General features: G+C 34.4%; 1 pseudogene; it reads right to left on the reverse strand.

Annotated features, from left to right (window-relative positions):
- LOC131040559 (geraniol 8-hydroxylase-like) overlaps positions 1–13,178 on the reverse strand; it is a 42,523-nt pseudogene extending 29,345 nt beyond the window's left edge.
- Positions 13,179–25,095: the final 11,917 nt, after the last annotated feature.

Below are 25,095 nucleotides of genomic sequence, written 5' to 3' on the forward strand. Positions count from 1 at the left end.
CCATGGCATTTTTGTCAATGGGGTCTTGACCTTTTGGTTAAAATCCATCCATCTTCATCCAATGGCCATAAATTCATTATTACCGCCACCAAATATTTCACAAAGTGGATTGAAGCTGTTCCACTTACCCAAGTCACCAGCAAGCAGATCGCCTCATTCATCCTCAACTACATCATCTGTCGGTATGGTGTGCCCATGTCCATCATCACAGATAACGGTCTTCCTTTCAAAAATCAGGATGTCCATGAACTTTGTGAGAAATTTCATATCCAACTCCGCTTTTCCACTCCCTATTACCCACAAGGAAATGGTCAGGCCGAAGCATCCAATAAAAACATATAGAGAATCCTCAAGAAGACAGTCAATGTTGTTGGTCGTGATTGGCATGTTCAACTAAATCCAATGCTATGGGCATATCGAACTAGCATTTGAACCCCTACAGGTGCAACTCCTTATCCATTGGTCTATGGTGTAGAAGCTATCTTGCCTATTGAGGTCGAGATACCATCATTATGAGTTTCCTTGCATACTCTAATAGATGATGACGCCTATAGAGTATCTCGTCTTCAGGACTTAGAGTTAATTGATGAGAAATGACAAGCTACATACAATCACCTCAAAGCCTATCAACAACGCCTGAGTAGAAGCTACAATCACCAAGTTAGATATCGTACATTTGAGGTAGGTGATCTTGTTCTATGAGAGAATCCTCACAACCAACCACACAGAGAACATTAGGGAAAGTTTGAATCAAACTGGCTGGGCCCATATGTTGTTACTGCTATTTTCGGGTCCAGGGCATATTAGTTGGCTACATCAGAAGGAGAACCGCTCGTAGATCCAATCAACAGCATGCACCTCAAATGGTTTCATACCTAAGTTGTCCAGAGTATCAGGCTCCCCTGCATACTAGAAAATACCAAAAACATTCAGAAAAATGTCCTGAAGAAATACAAAAACATTCAAAAAAAAAGGTAAAGAAAAATCATGCATCCAAATGGTGAACAACCACTCCAGTGGCACCTTGGGTAAGTGTGATGGTGAAAACCTGGCAAACAGGTGCCACTCGTAAAGCCAATAGCTCCAGTATCTTTCAGGCTCGTTGCGATCACATTCATACATACACTCATCCATCCATCCCAACCATGGCTTGTTATTTGATCTGCAATAAAGAGATAGTACTTCATGCGTCTTGCATCCCACTTTATCATAATCATGTCTACACTTGGGGGCAGTACCCTTTAAATCTAGTTGATGGAAGTGGATTCTACATTACTGGTGATTCATTGGCAAAAACATTCAAAAATGTCTCACAAAAGTCCAAAAACATCGAAAAACCATCAAAAATCACACAAAAACATGGCAACACCTTGTACATACTTATACGTGCAAATACAAAACAAACATTGACATAATACTCATACGATGACCATTTATCAATCAAACCACACAATCAACATCAACAATCAAACTGTCTTCAACAAGGATGCATCCTTCCTTATCAAAACAAAGACAAAAGTGACGTTTTCTTTGAGAAGAAAATTATGTTAAGCCATCAAATACTTGGTTGATTTGTGAGTAATTCATTCGTTTATCTGTATCAGGATCTTTTAGCATTGTTTGTGTATCTTTGGTGCATTATTTTGATGAAGTTTTGGGGCATGTCCTAATGGTGTCTACGTGGAAAGTTCACTAAGCTACATGATCTTATGCAAAATGAAGTCATAGATCACTACGGCTTGTTGACTACAGCGTATACCTCAACCATATGAGCATGAACCATTACCAAGGATCCTTATTCTTTATTCTTTATGTATATACTGTTTGTTTTCAGGTACAATGCTCATTCTTTGGTTCCTCCTCATGCAAAATTGGATAAAGGTTTTATTTCTTAGTACAGTATGCACTTGTCTCGGGATATGATCAGCCTAAGATCAAGGAGGACAATCCAAGTCATGCATGAAAGGAGATAATCCTTTTTTGTTCCGCAAGCAATACTCTGGTTGACTTGACCCTTATATCAAGTCGTTTGTATTAACTTGCTATATAAAATCCATGAAAGGAATACTCAGGTCATCTTGAATCATTATGTCAAGATGCTTGTATTCTCTTCCAACATTTTAAAGCTCAATGATGAAAATAGAGCACTATGGATCGTCATTTCATCTCATCTGTTTATATCTTGCATTTTGTTGCGTATCACCCACCCATTCATTTATTCATATATAGGCTTTTATATGCAAAAGTGACCATTAAAGCTGGTCTTGGATACAATCATGACCGAGTACTCTAATACATCATCAATGCATCATGCCAAGTCTCAAAAACCTTGCATTCCTCATGGTCATATCATCATCACATTTAGTTGCATCTTGCATTAAGAACATTCATGTCATTTTTAACTTAACATTGCATATAGTTCATTTTTTAACATTAGTTTTCATTAATTATTTGCATTAATCATAACTAATTAGATTCATTCATGGGATCAAATTGTCTTTGATTATTTTAAATCATTTACTAGGCATTCATTTTGTATCAATTATCCATCATCATTTCATCATCCTTTATCATTTATTATTGCATCCATTTATTTAGTGAAAAAGTGCATTCATTCATCCATTTATTAAAGTATCTTATTAGGCTCATTTTAGGATTCATTTCACATTACATTCATTATCCATTTTTTTAATTGCATTAAGGTGCAGTTATTAAAACCATAAGTTATAGTATCATCACATTATCATATTTAAGCATTTAGCATCATAAATCCATTTGTTTTTCAACCATTAGTTCATACCATTATATATATTCATTATACATATGCATTCATTAAGGCACTATCATATAAACATTTGTGCTTTACATTTTGTTTATCCATATTACATTCATCTAAAAACATCTAGATGTATATCCATACATAAAATCATTCATTCAACCATTGCATTAACATCATCTCATAAATTATCATTGCATAGGAAACACCAAAATCCTATTCATAAATCATCATAAGCATACATCATCATCATGTCTTTACATGCATAAAGCATTACATCAAAAATCAAAACATATCATACATATATAAACCTGCATTCATATGTCAGTCTCCCACATCATAAATCATCACCAAAACATGCATATAAGAAACATCTCATCAAATGCATACATGTACACAAATCCATCTAAGCAATAACCCATCATCCTACATAAACATCCATACATATCAATTGCATATCATCAAAATATGGGATCTCCTCATATATATCATCTCATATATCAGAGTACAATGAAGTCTACAAAATCGGCTACCAAGAGCCATCCAAGATATAGTCCAACAAATAAACAATGATACAATACATATATGCAAAAATGCTCTCTCAAATGCCACTCTGGCCAGATGTTATACCACCACCACCATCTCCACCTGCTCTCCCACTAGTGCCTGCACCACTGGATCCATCTCTCCCTGGAGGCCTCATCGAACCACCACTCCCTCCTATATCCCCTAATCTCTCCCTCTATAGAGGACCCATCACACCCCCACTGCTCTACGCCCTCTGCGATCGCTCTAATCTGGCCTGCCACATCTGAGAATAGCTAAGAGCTCGCTGACTAACTAGCACCACCTGCTCATATAAACCCCGCCAGTAATCTATCTCTGCCTGTGCTTGCCGCATCTCCCTCATCACCTCCCCCGTAGGACCCTGTGCTCCTACTCCGACCCAAACTCTCTCCTACAGCTCGACCAATCTATCCACTGCACTATCCCTCTCCTGTAGCACCACCGCTAGCTCTGACTCCCATGCAAATAGCTGCACGTCCCTAGCTGCCACCTCTGCCTCCAAATCCTCTATCCGAGTCTGCAAGCGTACTATCATATGATCCCGTAGATCTCTAGTGGCTCCCTCCCTAGTATCCATCGCTACCTCACCTGTACCACCCTCTCCAGTAGTCCCCTCCCCTCTGTCCATCGGGATCTCCCTCTCCATCCCCCTCCCACTCAGCTGAACTCCTCTCGGTACCAATGGTCCTTGTGATATCTATAGAGGTAGTCCACCTCTCCCTCTCTGCTAACTTCGCATCCCCAACCCACCACCTCCTCTACCACCTCCTCCTCCTCCTCCACCTCCTCCTCCACCTCCTCCACCTGCCCTGGGTCCTCGACCTCTTTCTCTCCTCCATCTCCGTCCCCTCTCATCCTCAAAATCTGGGATTGGCTCTGCTAAATCCGATATCCGTAGGATTGGGTGCACTGCCTGGTACTGCGTATACTCATCTGTAACACCTGCATCTATGATCCTCGGTCGTATATCCCATGGTCTCGCCTGTAGTGTTCGGAACTCTACTAGTGCCTGATCATATGGTAGCACTAGACCCCATGCGTACCTCTCTCGAATAACCCGAGCATACTCTCTTGATCCACTAGGCAGTCCCTGCTGCCATCCAAACTGTCTCAGCACTCTCCCAGGCACTTGTCTCTCCACATGATATGAGGTCCTCCCAATGAGGAATCAAGTCATAAACACATACAGCAGTGCCTCTATGTCATCATCCTATGGCTCACACTCCAAGTATGGCTGCCATATCACTACATCTAGATCATCTAATGCTCACCGCCACCACTCTAACTTCCCCAGGTGAGGCTGACTCATCATGCTGCTATACATGAACATGTACGACTGATCTACCACATGGAATCTTAGACTCACCGGTCGAGTCATTGGTAGGTGCTGCCAAGCCCAAATATGCAGCAGTGTCATGCCCACTGCTAAGGAACCCCTCTCCCAGTACACCACCTCATGGAGCTCCTAGTACAAGTGCGCTAGCACGCATGGCCCCCACGCAAAATGGATCCCCTCGGCAACCATCATCTTGATCACCTGCCCCCATCCCACAGCCAAACCATGTGATTTCCTATCCAAACAAAGAAGTCCTCCCACGATACTTGATAAAACTGTTGGAAGAGGCTCATATAAGGTTGCTATCTCCTCCCAAGCAATGGAGCCATCATCAATGAAAACGTCCTCATCAAAAATCCTCTGAACTGCAAGGGTCCCCCAGGATCTATCATATGTGACCAGCTTCCCCCGAATCAGAATCCATAGGATGTGCCATACATCCTCTAGGGTCACTGTCATCTCCCCCTGTGCCAAATGGAAGGTGCACGTCTCGCTGTGCCACCGCTCTGCTAATGCTATGATCAATCTGTGATTCATACGAATCACGAGCATATGAATCACCTCATATAGTCTAGTTGCGGCAATGCAATCAATGTCCACCTCGGTCAATCGATCCGCAACCCCTGTGTTGTAGGATGTCACTTGTGTAACTGCAACACGCCTAGCTCCTCCTGCACATGGACATTCATCAATCACCATCAGTTGTTTTGTTTTTAAACTTTCTTAAGTTTAAACCTAGACTATCATCAGATACTTTGATCAAGTATCTTCGGGTCTCAACAGGTAAGCAATCATGGCCATCTAGTCTTCAATGGGCATTTATCCTAACAAATGACCTAAGTCTCATTAGGCTGCTATGGTTCAAAACAACTCCCACTTCACCTCACCATCCATCCATCATTGGCATCGGGAGATTTTCTTCATCCAAACTGGGGCATCTCTTTATCCTAAAAACAATAGTGCTACAACCCTAACACAAGTGCTCAATCAGCTATCCCATAGTGCTCAAACTACAAGTGCGCTAAAACCACTACACAATAGCGCTAATCAAGATCAATAGCGCTCAAATAATCCCTCAATTGCGCTTATTCATCAATAGCGCCTAAACTTGCATACAATAGCACTAAAAACAACCAAAAGCGCTCAAACAAAGGGGCAATAGTGCCATTGCGACATAGTAGCACTAGTTAATGGAGCAAAAGCACTAAAACCGTAGTTCCAGCGCTCTTGCTCTGACTCGACTTGGACTCAGCTAAAAACGTATCAAAAATGCATAAAAATTAAAATTTTGAATTTGTGTACCGCTGGTCCGTAGTCGTCTGGGTGCTGGAACCGTCGGACTTGCTCAAATCTGTGCTCTGGAATTGGTATCGGCATCCTAACTGGTGCTTGCTCCTCCAAAAGGTCCCTATCAGAGCTCTGGTTTCACACTGGTCACGGTCACAAATGATCTTGTTTTCACCCCTTTCACCCCATTTATACCCTTCGCCGTCACCGTAACTTCCCCCTGCTCACCGCCATAGTCCACGTGAACTTCCCGAGACCCCATTTCTCCAATTTTCCCTTGATTTCTTCTATTTTTCACCCGTATGGCTAACTTCTTCTCTTCTAATACCCTGCCAGTTTTCATTCTTTTTCGACAGATTGCCCAATTTTTTGAAATTTTTCGGCCCATCTCTCTTGGGGAGATACCACCTATTAAATTTACATTTTATGGGGCATTTATTCGCACCAGTTTTTCTTTCTTTGAAACAACGCGATAAACTGCACCATCACAAAGAAGTGCAAATGTAGCCACACAAATCTGTCCAGCTTAATTAAATAAATATTCGCTATTTATTTGATTAAAAATCCACTAGTCATCAATTAATTAAATTAATATTTAATTAATTCATCTCCAAACATTCTCTTATTAATTAAATAAATTATTCAATTTATTTTAATTAATTCATTAAAATCAAATTCCAATCAATTAAATAAATAAAATCAATTTATTTAATTCAATCCCCTATTCCTCTTTTAAATAAATTAAATAAAACATTTATTTAAATTATTATCTACCCCCCACTTGCATTTTCCTACAAATGCAACTTGCACACATTTATTGAAATAAATGAATTTTTATTTTAATAAAATCCTATTTTCTCTCAGCCACCAAATCCACTTGCAAAATCTAATCCCCTTCTAGATTCTTCTAACCCCTTCCTAATTAGCCTAATCCATCCCCTAATTATTGTCACATTCCTAAGAAAAATAGAGTTACTTCTCAAAGACTCCAAAGTCTTTGAAAAGCATTTAATGCTTTGTATGTTCAACAAATTAACCCCCAAAGTCTTCCAAGACCACTAATGGCTCTTACATGACCATTTATGGCTCTTACATAACCATTTATGGTTATTTCAAACTTGTCTCCCCAAATATTTATTGTTTTGACCATATTCATCCATTTCACATTTGCACAAGAAGTTATCCATTGGATAAAAGCTTTATTCTTTGAATAAAGAGTTTATTCATTCAACCAACCTTGACTTTAACTCCCAAGGTCATATCAAGCATTTAATGCTTATTCCCTCTCCTCTCAACCTATCTCACATTGACACTTGTCATCCTGGGATTGGGTTGAAAGCTCTCACATGGATTTGAAATCATTCAATCCTGACCCTTGTTGAGATTGCTCAATCTCAACCATTCATTGCTCCATTTTTCCTATAAATAGAGTCCATTTCTTCATAATCCAGATCCTGAAAACTTGTATGCATTTAACCTATAGGCATTTTAAGAGAGCATTTAACATAGCAAACTTATGTATTGTCATTTTGGTTAAAATAAATCATTTTAGCATCAATAGCTTAATATTAGCTTTTTATTTTACATTTAGAGCAATATTACAATCTCAATCCTCGATAAGCATCCATAGTGCAAAAAGCTGCTGAGAGCTACACTATTTTGGAACTTGGAGAGGAGAGGAACAAGGGAGAAGGAGCTAAGAGCATGTTAGGAGGTATTTGGAGATGCCTCATCATATTTGCTTCTTTAGTTAAATATACTTTCATGTTTTCAGTGTCTCTCTTGATATACCTATTTAGATTAGTTTTTGATTGACTAACACTAACGATTTTCTAGTTTCTTGTGTTGTTTATCATTGACTAACCTTGTCCATTTTGCAGGGCATCAGTGATAAATCAAATATTTTCTTCCTTAATACATCACAACTAGTTGAGCATAGGTTGCAATCCTTTTGGGGATTTAGGACTGGAAATCTTCCATGTACTTACCTTGGGATTCCTTTCTTTGTTAAACAGGATAAGATTGGTTTTTGGGATAAGATTATTTCAGTCATTTCTAAAAGAATTCTCTCATGGAACCATAGATGGTTAACTTTGGCGGGTAAAATTGTTCTCATCAAGTCTGTTTTGAATGTTGTTCCCATATATCTCATGTCTATTTTGAAGTCTCCAAAAGTAGTTATTGTTAGTTTACAGGATACCCTTAGAGATTTTCTTTGGAACAATAATAAAGATGGCAAGAAAAAATTCCCTTTAGTTGCATGGGATAAGGTATATTTGCCTAAGGAACTTGGAGGAATAGGAATTCGAAGTCTAGAGAATCAGAATTTAGCCTTAGGTGCTAAGTTGGTTTGGAATTTATATGACAAGCCTAGCTCCTTATGGTCACAGATTATGTTTGTCAAATATTTAAATAATGGACCAAGAGAGTACATTTTTAAAGTCTCAAATTTGCCTTCGGATTCTACCATTTGGAATTTCCTTTGTAAATGTAGATCAGTTATTTTGCCTCATCTCTCATGGATTGTTCACAATGGTAGAAAGGTTAGATTTTGGGATGAAGTATGGAATGGATACACACCTTTGGTGAATATTAGGGATTGGTCTCCTTTGATCACTATTCTTTCCTCCCTTTGGGGTATTTTTGTAGCAGATTATTTTGAAATTGTGACTAGTGGACCCCTTAAGCTAGCTAGATGGAAGTCAATTGATCTCTTAGATGTTGATCAAAGTATGAAATTAGATTATGAGAATATTTTGGGGGATAGAATTGTATTTCTTTCTGATTTTGAGGATGAACTTATTTGGACAAAGAATATTTCTGGCAAGTACATTGTTAAAGATGGTTACAACTCTCTTATGGTTGCTAAAGATTTGTCATCCTAGCCTTATAAGTTGTTTTGGCATTCAGCTTGTCTTCCTAAAGTTGGAGCCTTTGCTTGGTTGGCAGTTCAGGATAGAGTCCTTACAAGTATGCAACTTGATAAGCTTGGTATTACTACTATTTTCCCTTCTGTCCTTTGTAACAAAGATTTGGAATCTTCTTCACACTTGTTCCTACATTGTGATTATGCTTATGAATGTTGGTAGTGGTTGTTTGAGAAGTTAAATATATCCTTTATTATTGGTAAGGATCTCATTTCCCATTTTAGATCTTGGCCCTTTATGTTTGCCTCATCTTTTTATGCATGCCTTTGGATCATACCTCCATCTATTATGATTTGGAATATTTGGCTAGAGCGAAACAATAGGATATTTAAAAAAACAAGTTCTCCTGTGTCTAAGGTTCTATTAAAATTGAGTCTTCAATCTCTGAGGTTGCTTTGTCATTTATTTATAAGAATTTGGACAATCTTACTTCTTTTTCACACTAGGATAGTAGAGTTACTAGAGCTTGGAAGATGTTGTCAGTTTTACCCTCTCATGGTTCAATTTTGTAAAAGAATGATGCAATAGGTAAGAGATGCTCTGCTAGATGGAAACCTCCTCTAAAGGGGTACTTTAAACTGAATTTTGATGGGGCCTCTCATGGTAACCCTGGGCCGGCTGGGGTAGGCATGGTAATTTATGATCACATTGCAAATTTTATTTGAGCTAAGTGTCATGCTATTAGTTTTAAAACTAACAATTATGCAGAATTTCATGCTTTGTCTTTTGGATTGGATATGGCAATCTCTTTGGGAATTAAGGACTTAATAATTGAAGGTGATTCTATGGTGATTATTCAATGTGTTATGAAAAGGAAATCAAATTGTTGGAATTTGCGGTATATACTTGATCTAATTTTACAAAAATTAGAATTGTTTGAATCTTTTTTGTTATCCCATTGCTACAGAGAAGTTAATAAGATTGCAAATTATTTGGAAAATTTAGCCATTGATAGCAATGCTAATCAGCAAGAGGTGGGTTTTGAGGAAATTCCTTCTAGGGTATGGGAAGGTTTGCAGTAATAGTTATGTGATTTTCTTGAGTAATGTTGATGTAAAATTTTATGATGATAATTATTCCCACTTTCCCCTTTCATTTCAAGTATTCATGTTCGTTGTCTGGAGGAGTGTTCGAGCTCATGGTATTTGATACAATAGTGTTTTTCCAAAGGTTTTTTGATACTTTGTTTTTTGGCAAGAAGGTTTTTTGGCTCATGGGATTTGGCACAAGCCTTTGGAAAATTTTGTCTTCTTCCATTGAAAGAAACTGTGGAGTCTACATTTGAAAATTATATGGGCTCTATGTAAAACTGATATTATATGTGTTGTGACCACATTTTGTATGTGGTTTTGCATGAGGTGTATAAACTAATCTGCTAGATACTATAGGTTTATTTTATGAGCTGTGACCAGAGGTTTTCTTCCCAGGGTTCTTTCCTTTGGTATGCTCTTTGAATCCTGTGTAAAAAATAAAATAAAATAATATTAATAAAAAAGTTTAGTGGAATAATCCACTTTTATTGAAAAAAAAAAAATAATAGTTGTTTTCTTACATTCTGATGATAGATCAAAAGTGTGATCTGAAATGTTGATGAAAAAATTATACACAGTTGAATTCAGAAATTATATACAATCAATAATAACAATTGTAAAAATACTATATGATAAGAAATCTTTGTTTTCTTATCTTAGATTTGTTTTTCTAGTCAGAGTAGTGTCATTAGGAGGAAGAAGTTTTGGAGGACTGATCTCAAAATTGGGAAACAACTATTCAACCTGTAAAATGTACCAGAACATCATTATCTTTTATATATTATAAATACATTATAATAGATGTTTGGTGCATTCTAGGGGCTAGATGACAATTCCCTCAAAATTGTGCATTTCTTTGAAAGTAAGAAAAAGCATGACAATTAAGCCAGGGTCTCATACCAGTGACTTCAGAAGAATGAGAAAAAGGTTCAATGAAGTAAAAGAAATATGCTACAGGATTAATTAGATTTAAGGGGATGCATTTGGGGTGGGGCTAGCAATTGTCCCACCAACTTAAGTTTTATTTTTGAACTTGTCAATTATCTGAAGTTTTCAAATTCTTATAGACAATTATTTTTTATTATTTAATATTTATTTACTTTTTGAATTGAATATGCAAAATAATAAAATTTATAAGACCCACAACTTGCATAAATTATAAAGCTTAAAGTGGACTATAAAATTCATGGGATCACATGCTTTATAATATTCCAAACAAATCTCAGAAGTATCCACTAATAGAAAGCTTCTCTCCATAAAAGTTCACATATGATTTACTTTTCCCCACTAATAGAAAGCTTCTCTCCATAAAAATTCACATATGATTTACTTTTTCCCACTAATAAAAAGCTTATCCATATAAGTTTATATACGATTTACTTTTTCTTAACTTAATAGGTTTACAAACTCACATAATTGATAAATCTTTCCTTCAAACCTTACTTTTGACTTTCCAAAATCTTTCAAATACACATAAATTTCTTGAAAGAAGGTAAATATTAACAAACCATCTATGAAAGATAAGGTTTATAGATTATATAAATCTAAAAATAATAAACCAAATACATAATCCAATCATGCAAACAAATGCAAAAGAATAATAATCCCTAGAGCCAAAAGGGGTATGCACATTAGTGTGGTTGGTCTACAATTAAGCAGTTACTGGTGAGAATCATTTATATATATCTAAAATACATATAAAATTTCAAATAAAAAATAAACGATCCATTTTAAACTATCTAACATTCTATTGCCCTGCTATATATCTGGAGTTGTTATCATGTAGATGTGTTGAAGTTGTTAGGTGTTGATCACTGGTTATAATGCTTATATGCATTCTTGATTTCTGTTAGAGTTTTTATTGTAGGATGCCTTTTCTGTCAATTTCGTTATTTCTTTTGTTACATCTTTTTTAAGCATAAAGATAATCTATCTTCAGTTAATTTGAATTTTTCAAGATTTGTTAAACTGTTGTGCCAGAAATTTTTGAAGACTAACAAACTCCATATGTAATTAGTTGCTTTCATAATATATTTTTTTCATTTATGTCAAAAATGTTACGAATTTATGTGAGATTATGCAAAGTCATGAGAAAATCATATGATGAGTAATCAATAGTATCATGTGTAGTGTGGTGTGATGACAAAGAGAGTTACATAGTTTATATAGTCACACTTATTTAGAAATTAGAAATGTTGTTTTGGGCAGGTGGGAAAGTTAAAAATAGTTAGTCTATATGAATCTATAATATATATGTATGTGCACCATGTAGAAACAAGAAACCCTAGCTGTAAGGTAGAGATTTTCATTCATGCCAAATTATTCTAAGGAATCCAGCTTACCATCAACATTGCTTTGATGATCTCTAGACTAAGTTCTCTACCATCTTCTCCCAAATCCAACATTACATCCAGAAAATCCTTAACTTTAGTACCATTGCATTGCATATCAGTCCTCTGTGCTAGTCGCTCCTTAATAATTATGTTATAAATGTTTTCGAAACGCTGGGTGAAAATCTTAGTTTTACTGCTCAACCCTTGAAGATCAAACCTCTCCAAAAAAGGGAAAAAGTCAAATAAGGCTGGAATCCCTGACAACTTGAGGGCTTCCCATACCATGCCTCTAAACTTTGTAGCTTGTGTAGAGCCTGGCTCAAATAGTTCTTTGCCGCAAACTATCTGACTGATAAGGCTAAGAGACATTATAAAAGCTCTTTCACCACCAATCTTCACACTATTCTCCTATTTACAATCCACCAATATGCAATCAATGGTCCTAAATACTTCATTTCTTCTCAAATATTCTAAAGCATCTAGCCTTTTGGCACTAAAAATCTTTGTGTTGCAGATCCTTCTAAGAAAGCGCCAATGAGGGCCATTAGGATTCATTATTAGACTTGTGCCTTGGTAGTATAATGTCCTTGCAGGTATATTGATTATCGTGCTTGAGAAGTTGTGGTCATTGTTCTTCAGTACTTCTCTTGCCATGGATGGAGATGACACAACAAATGTTGTCTGCATGCCCAATTTGATGGTCATGAGAGGCCCATATTTCTGAGCAAGGAGGGAAAGAGATCGGTGAGGTTTGTCCCCAAGCTGAGGGAGGTTCCCTATGAAAGGCCATCTAGGAGGACCTAGTGGTAATGGTAAAGCCAAACTACTCTTACTCCTTTTCTTCAAAAAAATGAGCAGTATTAGTAGGAGAACTCATGCAACTAGAGAGTATACTAAGCATGCAACATTGGTTGAATCCATGACAAACTAGTAACATGAATGAATTCAGTTAACTTGTATTCAATTAGGAATGTGGGTAGTAGAAAATTCAATGAGCTTTTGATCAAAAGTTTATGTGAGCAAGAAATCTTTCAATGAAATTGTGCTCAAATAGGTATGTAAGAATTGTACATTGACTGAATTCGTGCTTGAAACAGTATGTAGAAAAGCATTCAATGATTTTGTGCTGGAAGGTGTCTGTGGATAGGAAATCATGCAATGAATTTATGCTTAAAGGTGTCTGTGGATAAGAGATCATCCAATTAATTCATGATTAAATGGGTATCTGATATTGAATGCAATGCAAGTGGATGGTGGCCTGTTCTTTGGTGTTCCACTTCTCCGCAATCTACCAGAAGAATTTTTGAGTGGCCAACAAGTAGTACTTATAACTAGTTTGATTCTACCACAATATTTATGATGAATAGTGTTACAGAAGATCATAAAAGATATGATGGTAAGACCTTCCTATTCATATTTCCCACCACCCAACATATAAATAAAAGTTGTAACATTCTGCTCTTAGACTGCTCCTTGGAGGCCCCCTACATTGAAAAATAAATGAAACGACTTAGAAAAAGGTCTAACTGTTTAGAGAAAACAGCCAAACACCTTCAAATGTTAAGTAAACACATCACATTATTTTGAATGTCAAGGCCCAAAATATCTACTTTTCAGTGCAAACCATGTTCAATGATTGTAGGGAAGTAATAAATGATAGACTTATTCTGTTCAGGCCAGTTGCAAAGTTATTTTAAATTAGCTTATTGTTTATCAAGATCTTTGTCTATGTTAGATGTCTATTTTTAGCTATCATTTTATGTTAGGTTGCTACTGATAAACTTTGTTATAGATAGTACCTTGTAATTGTGTTCATATAGTTGTTTAATTGTTCTTACTACTGTTATGTTTAATAGTTGTTGCTGCTATTGATGGCAGTCTTTTTGCTACCTTCTCTTCTATATTTTTTTTATGTTGCATTATTTCAATAGAAAAAAACTTATAAAACAAGTCAAATTATCTAAAAAAATTAATAAACCTCGTCTCTAAAATATATCTTAAAATCCTACGTGGGATAGACTGGCATGAAGTTCGAACTAATAATTAATATTTTTATTTTTTTATTTGGACTTTTTCTATGATTATATTATGTCGTGAGTTTTTCAATGTACCTTTTTTTGGTATTAGATAAAGTTGGATTACAGTAAAAAGAATTACTATTCAAAAAGGAATTGCATAGAAAAGAAAAGTTGGATTACAATTTAAGAGTATAGTAGCAAAAGCTAATAGAAAAACACCCTACAAACCATAAATTAACTAAGAAAATATACATAGCACATTAAATAGTAGTCTACAACAACTCCATCTTGATAGGTTGACAACAACTTAAGAGATAACACAATAGGCAAGTCAATTATATTTTAAATTTGAATGACCTTTAGAGTTGTTTGGAGGGAAAAAGCATGGAGTTGTGTCACACTTTGGGCCAACAGAGGGTAATCCGACCGAGCTGAATTCAGCTAAATTGAGTTTGGCCAAACTCAGTTCAGCTGGACTACTCCTCGGTTGTGTGGCACCACATGGTGCCAAAATGGCACTAGGAGTTCAGCCAAACTCCCTTAGTAGAAAAACAACCATAAAAAAAAATGATTTTCTTTTGAAATGTTGAAACTAAGGGTAGTTCGATCGAACTCAGTTCAGCCGAACTATCCTATGTGGCCTACCATGTGGCACCAAAAAGGCCACTTTTTGTGCATTTTTGCCAGATTCAACTTCTGGCTAATTTTTCATCAATTTGAATTTTTTTCTTCAAAAAAAAAAGCACCCTTTTGCAGATCTCGAAGTCACAGATCCGGTCATATAATTTTTCTACTTATTGGATAATTTTGAATATTTTTGATTAATTAAACATTGCGAGTAGAATTTTAAAGTAAAAAAGGGGCTAATTCAAAATTAAAAAATAAATATTGAGTAAAATTTAAAATAAATATTTCACTAGATGATAGAATCTTCTCGAAAAGAGTATTTTTTTGTTTTTGGTTAATGATAAATTTACTAGTCCAGAGGTGACGCCAACAAAAAACTGTCATATTTAGCTATGTTGGACTTCAAAATATTATAATGAGAAAAATATAAATAAAAATTAAGTTTTTTTTTAATTTAACACTGTATATATATGTTCTCTACTTGGAAAATAAAAACCAGAAAAAAATAAATCCATTTTCATTTTCTTGTGTGGCACCGACTAGAACCCCTGATTTTCAGCATTTTTCAGCAATGAAAAAACTGTCTTTGAAATTACAAAAAAAATATCAATTTTTTTCCTAAAAAATTTTAAAAATAATAGACATAAATTTCATTAATATATACATTTGGTTAGTTTACATCATTTCAAAATTCAATTTAGAAATGTCACTTTTTTGCGGGCAAAGTTAAATAGTTTTAGTTCTATTTGTTGGTGTCTTTATAAAAGTGTGACACAACATTGTGCTTTTACCCTAGAGCAATCATATCTCCTTTGTGGAGCAGTAAAAATTTATGATTATTTTTCTCGAAGTGCTTCTTGTGCTTTGCATCTTCTTTAGTGCTACCCATCCATTGAAAACATAAAGAGATAAATTGTAGAATGATTGTTCACCTTCTTTAATGGTTCAATAACTAAGCCCTTAAAGCTATAACTAAGACATTACACATCTATACTATGTAGCTATCAGACTCATTTCGAAGGTTAATTTAACTTATCAATCCAGGGACATGAGCTTGAAATGGGTTAGCACTGTATGCACACTAAGACTCTATTATGGCTATAATAACTTACGCAAAAAACAATGCTACGATTTGAAATGTTGTAAATAACTAATGAAAGAAAATAAAATTATATTAAAAACTAATCTAAACATGCAAATCTTGAATTCTCACCAACCACCAGAATGAAATTCCAAACAAACAAATAGTAAACTACTTTGCCTGCTTTGGTCATAGGAACAGACACATAACAGAGTTTGGTGGTTGCAAGAATAGTCAATTGCTAGAACAATTTTAACTATTGAATGAAGAATAACTACTAAGCTAATTGAATAGAGTTCTCACCAAGTGGCCCCCCTTAGGTGAGACTTCCTAGATTAACACATGTAATGCCCCACCAGAAACCCTAAAGGAAAACAATACAACTAGGCAAGTAAAAGGGCGTAATAATAAATTTTTTTTAAAAAGATTAAGTGCATAATCATATCAATAGCACGTTTAATGACACAAAAAAAGTCTAACGTATGATTTCTTAAGGGTTACCAATGAAGATTAATTCATAGATAATATTGATACCATGGTTAATCCAATTGTTTAGCTAATTAGGAAAATTAAATGCTTAAGATAAAATCTACACATACATCTAAATTCCATAATGAAAGAATCAAAGTACTCCAATGCATTCATTTCCTATAGATCATATGTACAAAAGATTAAAGCAATTGAATTGACATACATTCCAATGATTCCCTTTTACAATATCCATAAATACATGGTCTCCAATAATACCATGGATTACAAAGTTACAATATCAAGGTTACATAAAAGTTTGATACAATAACCACAAGATCTCAACTAAACAATGGTCATGAACATGAGCTGGTACATGAACCACGAACCAAGAAACACCAACTAAGCCCTTCCTCACTTGAGGATACATTCCAGAACATCCCATGGGAAGTGGCACTACCACCCGACCATGTGATCCCAAAATGGAACCACCCCACCGTCCTAGGAGATAGTAGAAAACCCTCAAGAAAGAAAAGTAAGACAAGTACGAAAGAACTACAAGACTCTGCAAACATCCATGTGACTCAACTCACAAACACTAGTGACTCTAAGGAGAGAGTGTCATCACATAGCTTAATATGGATACCATGGTATGGCCTCCATAGGTCCTGGCCCCCATTCTAGGTTATCCTGGTAACCTCTCTCGAACCTCCGGTTCCAACTAAGTCTCATGTGGACCCTACCAATCCTTCTATGAAGATAAGGTGGTAGGTTTGCCATTCCAGGCCTTCTTGTAACATTATGAGCCCTGCACTAGCACTCACCTATGCACGAGGTAAATTATCTTAATTAATATTTCTCACCCATCCCAAATCAATTGTTAGGTTATCACTTTTTAACTGACTTCCAATGGGTTATCCTGTCATCCACTTCGAGCATGACCCTTGCTCGAAAGCCACTCTCTCTCATAGGACACTACAGGAAAGGTCTCTCTATGAGAAATCTATAGCAAAACAGACAACCATACCTAATCCTAACAAACTACAGGTGAAGGATACACAATCACTAACCCAAGATTGACCATTTGGACAAAACACACAATGGCTCACATCAATAAGGTTATACAACAACACCTGACCAAGGAGATATAATAACATAGGACACAATGACAACTCAACCAGAATTGCAACAGAATTTAAACTTGACTGCAAACACCATTTACACAAGATCCTAATACAGGCAATCTTTTCTTAAAATAGCCAAATGCATAAATAACTTGCAATTTAAGATTTTCAGAAAATAAGAGTTACAACTATATTAATACAAATAAATCAATGTTGTCATTTGTTGAGAAAAGAGGTAAATGAACCAGGACACATGGGAACATAGAGAGCTTAGGAGATATAAACTTAGAATTTTACACCATAAGAAATGGATTGCACGTTAATGATTTCCTTTCATTATTTCCAAAAGATTAATAACACATATTTATTAACAACTAACATATGCAAAATCATATATGAAATCGTTCATTATATATAAAGCTTCTAATTTCACACTTTTTTCAAATAATAACCAAAATTAAAAGAGATTCTGACCTCTTTGTAAGCTTGAACTAGTTGAGAGATCTCTGGTGCGCTTCCTCCAAATAGATCTACGCCTTCCTTGAACGCTTGCAAATCTATCTCCAATCTATCCTATCACTCTATTCATAAAACAATTATCTTCCCTCTTTCTTCGATACTATAAGACTATCTTCTCTATTTCCCCTCCTATTCTCTTCTTTCCTTTGGGAGTTTATCATTTCTCCTTGCTTCTGAATATCTATCCCCATATTCCTAGCTTCCATCTCTTTTTATCCTAGTTTTTCCTATGATCTCTCCCCATTCAGAGGCTCGGTGATTGTCATTGATTTGGAGTCTATTACTTGAGTCTTTGTTTCACTCTTCTCTCATCTCCACGTCTAACAAAGATGGCCATTCTTAATCCAAATTCTGTTGTTCTCATGCATTATTTATCTATAGATTAGTTTCCTATCACTGACTATCCTAGAATCATGGCACCACATGCCTATTATCTCATTACTTACTGTATTTATAGCCTCTGATTGAGGTCTAATTCTAACGTGGATAGACTAGTCGATTTTGTTTCTACGTGGAATAAAGAGTTATTTGCAGTTTATGGTGGACTTATTCTTTCATTCACCCTGGATACTATAGTAGATTACTCTCTCCATGGAGAGGTTGGCAAAGTGAAAGGTAATCACAAACACTTAAGTGTTTGTCTTTAGCGAGTTCCTTGTTTAAGCTGTCAAGTCGATGGCCATGTTTCCACGTTGATACTACTCTTAGCTCTACATTTAGTTGATAGCCTTTGCATAGTTAAATGTCATAATCTCCACAATAAAACCTCTAAATTTCTGCATCTAACTAATGGTCTATGCCTTTGTGCTAGGTCTGCATTAACCAATAGTTTATGCCTAGGTGTGAGTTAACCGATAGCCTAATCGGCCACCCAAATTGCCATACGACATAGTCGCTATCTTATAACTACTAAACCCACCACCTTTCTAATAAAATATATATAAAATGCGACTATATTATAATTTGTAAAGTAAATATTAAACTTAAACGTTTAAAGAAATAATATAATATCATAATTTATATAATGTGAATATTCATAAATACATTTTATGAATAATCATGTTTGTAGCATAAGACAATGATCGCATAAACTTAATTTAATTATTCTCCTTGAAACATATACGTATTTATGTGTGTTTGATAAAATCAAAGTTATTAACTACCATGTATATCTAGCTTGCATCAATATAAAAACAAAATGATCATTAAAATCCAATCATTCAACTTATAACTAATCATATTAAAAATAATCAATATAATTAAACATGAGCCATATTTACCTACTATATACATGTATATGATCGAGTCCTGGTATATAAAATACGTACAAATATTGTTTAATTTCGAAAACCAAACATTAATTTAATAATTTCTTTTAATTAATTAAATTTATAATCTCAATGCATAAAATATAGAATTCCCCAAATATACCAATAATGAGATAACTTCATAAATTTAATTAATTAATTAAAACCACTAAACGCACAAACTAAGCAAACCTCAAGCAAATACTCATAAAAGATCAAACAACAAGATACGAAGGCCGAACAAATTGATAGGACGACCAATAGATGACACTCACATGAGTGTAACTGAATAAAATAGGGTCAACTACTATCTCCTCCACTTCCATCAGAAAATATAAGGCATGCTCAGACCTGTGAAGTTAGGTGGAGATGATACCCGGTACTTGTACCTGCAATATCCTGCATCACTGAACCGCACATGCATATATACAATATAGAAAACATGGCATACACACCGATGAAGGAGAATCGCAACGTTCCTTGTCTCACTGAAATGAGTGAAGGAAAATTGTCCCTTTGCATCCAATACACTCGCAGACACACAACATATAATTCCACATTGCATAGATAAGTAAAGTGTCAGTACATAGCAATAATCCATAAAATGCCATAAATCACAAGTATTGAAATACAGCAAATAAATTATGCATCTCATATCCAGATAAAGCATGAAATAATGTCATATAAGTCTGAATAACAAATCATTGTAATGTATCCATTGAAAACAACCAATAATAAAATATGAGTCCAATGAGTTCAAATGAGTAGGGGTACTACAACACAAGTGCTGAAAACTCAGAATATTGATTTAATCATCAAAAATAAAAGTACACAAGATATGATAGCATGTTCTTAAACTATATTCTAGACTAAAAGTAAACTTACAACATCAAAATATTCAACCACCATAAGAGAGCATCTGAATCATTATTTATAGAAGAAAAACTACCAACTAATCCTAACTAACTAGGCAACCAACTCCACAACATAAGGAGGGCGCCATTTATTGAAAGCATGAAAAGAGGAAAGGAAAGTTGATGCATGCACTTAGACAAGTTAGATAGGACTTCACCAACAGAGATATAGCACAACATGCCCCCAAATAGACTCAACTTCTATACATGATTAGTTAAAAGGTAGTTACAACATTAAATAGAAAAAGCTCCTCTACGTTGGTTACTCCTTGACTTCTTCAACAACCGGCTAGTTGGTAAGAGTCTTGCTCCTTGTTGTAAGGTTCATTATAACACCACTTTCTTAGTGCAGACCTACAAAACACGTTAGCACATACAAACAACCACATTTCTCAAATCATCTTGAAACAAGAATTATTTTCAATACATGCACATTTAACAGATAATTGCATAGCATATGCATTAGTATCATGAATTTTTTCAAGGTTAAAATTAAGCCCAAGAGGTAATAGTTTTTAGGAAATAGTATAGTGAACAGTGATATCACAATATTTAAGTCTAAATTATTATCATAAACAACATAATAAACCCTTAGAAAACAAGACTATAAATTTTTCTCATCAATGATGCTTGAGTAAAACTTGGACATTCATTTACTTTTCCATATATTAAGCAAAATTGTGTTTTGCATGGATTTAACAACCAAAATTTTACCAATGCATAGAAAAAATTCTTTCCAATATAAGATATGACTAAAAGTAGTAGGGAAATGACCAATGATAATATTCCATTTTTTAGCCTCTAAACAATACAAAACAATATGTTTCAAATTCTTATTATGTTGATAATAAGGACATTTCTCTAGCTAGAGCTTCAAAAATTTCAATCTATCCCTTACATGAAGCATGTGATGAAATATTTTCCAAGTCAAAATTTGAGGATTAGCTCCTGCTTTAGATTTTCAAATTTGAGCACTTAAATTCTTCCACTTCTTTTCCTAGAATTCACTATTCCATTTGTATTGAGTCTTGCATTAAAAGGTAAACTTCATTAGTTTTAAAAATTCATGATTACTATATAAGTCAATTTAACAATTTTGAATAAGTATATTTAGTTTTTAATTTAAATCACATGTTTAAGTTTATTTTCTATTTTTAATATATGTTTAAAAATAACATTTAGTGTGTAATGGGCACATTCATAATTATGTGTAGTTAAGTTTAATTTCCTTCGAATATAAAGTAGATTGACAAATTTAATTAAGAGTTATTTTGATTAGTTTTATAGTTTATTCATATTAGTAGTATCACAATATCAAAAACAACTGAATATTTCTTTAGATGTTTTAAATTCATATTGCATTATATAAAATTCGTAAGTGTTTAATCACATGATTCATACATGACTAAATTTTTAATTATTCAAGATCTCATTCTTCATTTAATTCCTAAAGAATGGAAACAAATAAGGTATGGTGAAATTATCCAATATCTTGGCATGTCATTTGGTATGGAATTAACACTAGTTTTATGTGAAAAATGGTTCTTGAATAGAATTAAAAATAAGTTATTTGATGGGAGTGAAAACTTCCTTGAACATAAGCAAGGAAGGTTTAGGTAATAGTTTTCTTGCCACTCATGTTTACTTTTCCGCATAAGTCAAATACCACCCAAAAAGGGTATAAGACTTGTGTAAATTATATTGGAAATTTATGTAGACTAGATGGGATGGTACTACTTGCTATAAAGCTATCTTTTGGTCTCAATGCATACAGACTATGTCCAAAGTCAAATTTGGAATTATAGTTCCTAAAATTCAAAAAAGTTGTTTAGTGGCTAAATAGATTACTAGAGTTTCTATAGATGACTAACCAAAGAATATTTCACTGAGATATAGATTTAATAATTCTATCATTAAAAAGAAATGATAGGAGGGTAATTGGTTAAATAATCCCCTCCTTACACCATACATTTATATTAGAGATTTTTTTCCTATTTTATCAATTAGGAAAGCATGACAAAGAGTATACCAATTTTCTAATCAGAAGGAATCATTACTCCAACATGGGTTCAACTTTTTTTCCCCATTTGGTATTGTAGACATACCCAAATTCGATGAGAACCACTAAAAATATTTTTTTCCAAAAAAGCTTATCATTTATTCAAAAAAGGTGTTATAAAGTTTGGTGATTGATGTAACTTTTCCTATATGCAATGGTACTATTGGTTGAACATTAAAACTTGACTTGATCTTAATAACAATTTCAAGAAATTCATCCTCTTTGTTTAGCCTTTAGTGCTCTCCAATTTAAATATTACAATATGTACTCCTTTATCTTATAGTTTCTCCAAAGATTGACATTAAATTGTTTTCACATATCTTTTTCCTCTCATTAAATCAAATATACCTTTGTTATCTTCCAAAAATATCAAATGAGTTCGTCATTTCAATAATAAATAAAAATATAAGCTTATTAATAAACCTTGGATGAAGTTTAGTGGTAAAATATGGAAGCCTTAGATTAGTTTAGAAGCTTAAATGCTTGCTTAATAGGTATTACACTATGAATTGTAAATTGGTAATGAATTATCGTATGTTTGTCTATTTAATAGTTAAAATGTTTATTTTGATGTAGATAAAAATATGAATAACTTTTTTTGAGAATGCACACAAAATATAGTGGTTAGCTATTTTTAAAATTATTTTTCATTTGTTTTGTTACAATTTAAGATAGAAAGATGCTCTTTTTTATTATAAGGAATCCTATTACTTCCTATTTTGTTAAATAAATTCTTTCAACAAAATATGTGTAGACGTATAAAAATGACCATATTCCTAAATGAATATTTTATGTTCATTCATCTATTTAGTTTAATTTAATTTAATTAAATTACCTACATTTTTTTATTTTATTAAGTAAATTATTCAATTTACTTAGTTAAATTCACTCATGTCATTTAAATTGAATAAATCATTTATTCAATTAAACCCCTTCTCTCTACTTTTAATTAAATTTATATTTAATTAATAGTTTACCTCAAATTGAATAAATCTAATTTATTCAATTTCCCAAATTGCAACCAAATTGAAATAAAACATTTAATTTTAATTAAATCCATTTATTCCTCATCCACTTGCAAAATTCTACATCTCCAACTTGCATCCTAACCCTCTTCCTAACCCTCTTCTAGATTCTTCTAATCACTTCTAAATTAGCCTAACCCATCTCCTAAATATTGTCACATCCCTAAGCAAAGGGAAGTCACTTCTCAAACGCTCAAAGTCTTTGAAAACCATTAAAGGCTTCAACAACTTAACTTTGAAAGTCTTCCAAACCATTAATGGTTAACTCAACCCTCTTGCATGGTTAGAGACTTTTTGACTAACTTAACCCTCATCTAACCCAAGGGTCTCATCAAACATTCATTACTTTGACCATAGTTATCCCTTTAACCCTTGCACAAGATTTTATCCTTTGGGTAAAAGCTTTATCCATTGGATAATCCTAACCTAATCTTAACCCTTACCACCCAGGGTAACCATGAGGTCTTCTCAGGCATTTTATATTTCCACCCTCCCCTCTCAACCAGTATTATGTTGACAATTGTCACCATTTCATTGGTGCAAATTGCAAACATGGACTGATAAACTTTCAATCTTGACCTTTGATAAACTCTTTCAATCCTAGCCATCCATTGCCCTATTTTCACTATAAATAGAGCTCTCCCTCCTCCATTTTAAGGATCCATGCAAGCTTTTAGTATCATACTTATGCTCAATTTTAGCACATCTACTCTCTCTTTGCAATAGAAATTAATCTAATAAACATCTTAGAATAATTCCTTTATCATTAGCCTAAATCATACAACTAATATAGCATGTTAGGATAGTATTTATACTAATCTTGTCATCTTATAATCTAGTTTGTTGCATTTATAGAATCATGGATAGATAGGATGCATTCTCATGTTAAAATCAGCCAAAGCATCCCTCGTTCTTGCATTTGTCATCCCTAAACCACTTTGCTCCGTGATCTGAGAGCAAAGACATTGGTTTGAGAGACCTTATGAGATAGAGAACCATGGAACCAACCTTGGGTAGTTGAGTCATCCTTCATGACTCCATAGCTTGCACCAAGAAGTCTTGTGGGTGTGTGGATAAGTCCCTTTGAGCTTCATTTTTCACATTTAAAGTTTCATTGACCCACTTTTCCTGCACACATTTCTGGCGCCCACCATGGGGCTAAACCCCATTAATGAAATTGGTTTTCAAGAATATACACTTTTGTAGGTACGTGGGAAATAGGAATTAGCGCGTGGAGAATATTATTTAGCGCATCTCACTAACATTATAGTGCATACTGTACACTATTTAGCGCATTGGGTTTATACTCTAGCACACGAAGCTCTTAGATTAGCGCATTGCCTTTACTAACTTTTCCTATAGGTCTCGGTGCGGAAGAAAAATGGAGCAGCACATCCAGAAAATAGAGCCACGCATCGGGTCTGTCAGATAGTGCATCACAGTCATCCTGTAGCACGTACAGTCTGTTCTGTAGCACATCATAGACAGAAAACAAAAAGAAAATTGTAACTGAAATTAAATTTAGACTTGTAGAAGTCCACCAAAATCTAGAATTTTCTAACTATTTGATTGGAATTTTTGCAAGACTCTGACAATTTCTTGCAGGTAGAGCTGGATTTTATTTGTAGAATTACAAATAGTTTTAGATTTTTGCTAGCTTAGTTAAGTTAGTTAAAATTTAGAGTCATTTTAATTC

Source organism: Cryptomeria japonica, chromosome 4 (genome assembly GCF_030272615.1).
Source record: "Cryptomeria japonica chromosome 4, Sugi_1.0, whole genome shotgun sequence".
In the NCBI taxonomy this organism is placed as follows: domain Eukaryota; kingdom Viridiplantae; phylum Streptophyta; class Pinopsida; order Cupressales; family Cupressaceae; genus Cryptomeria; species Cryptomeria japonica.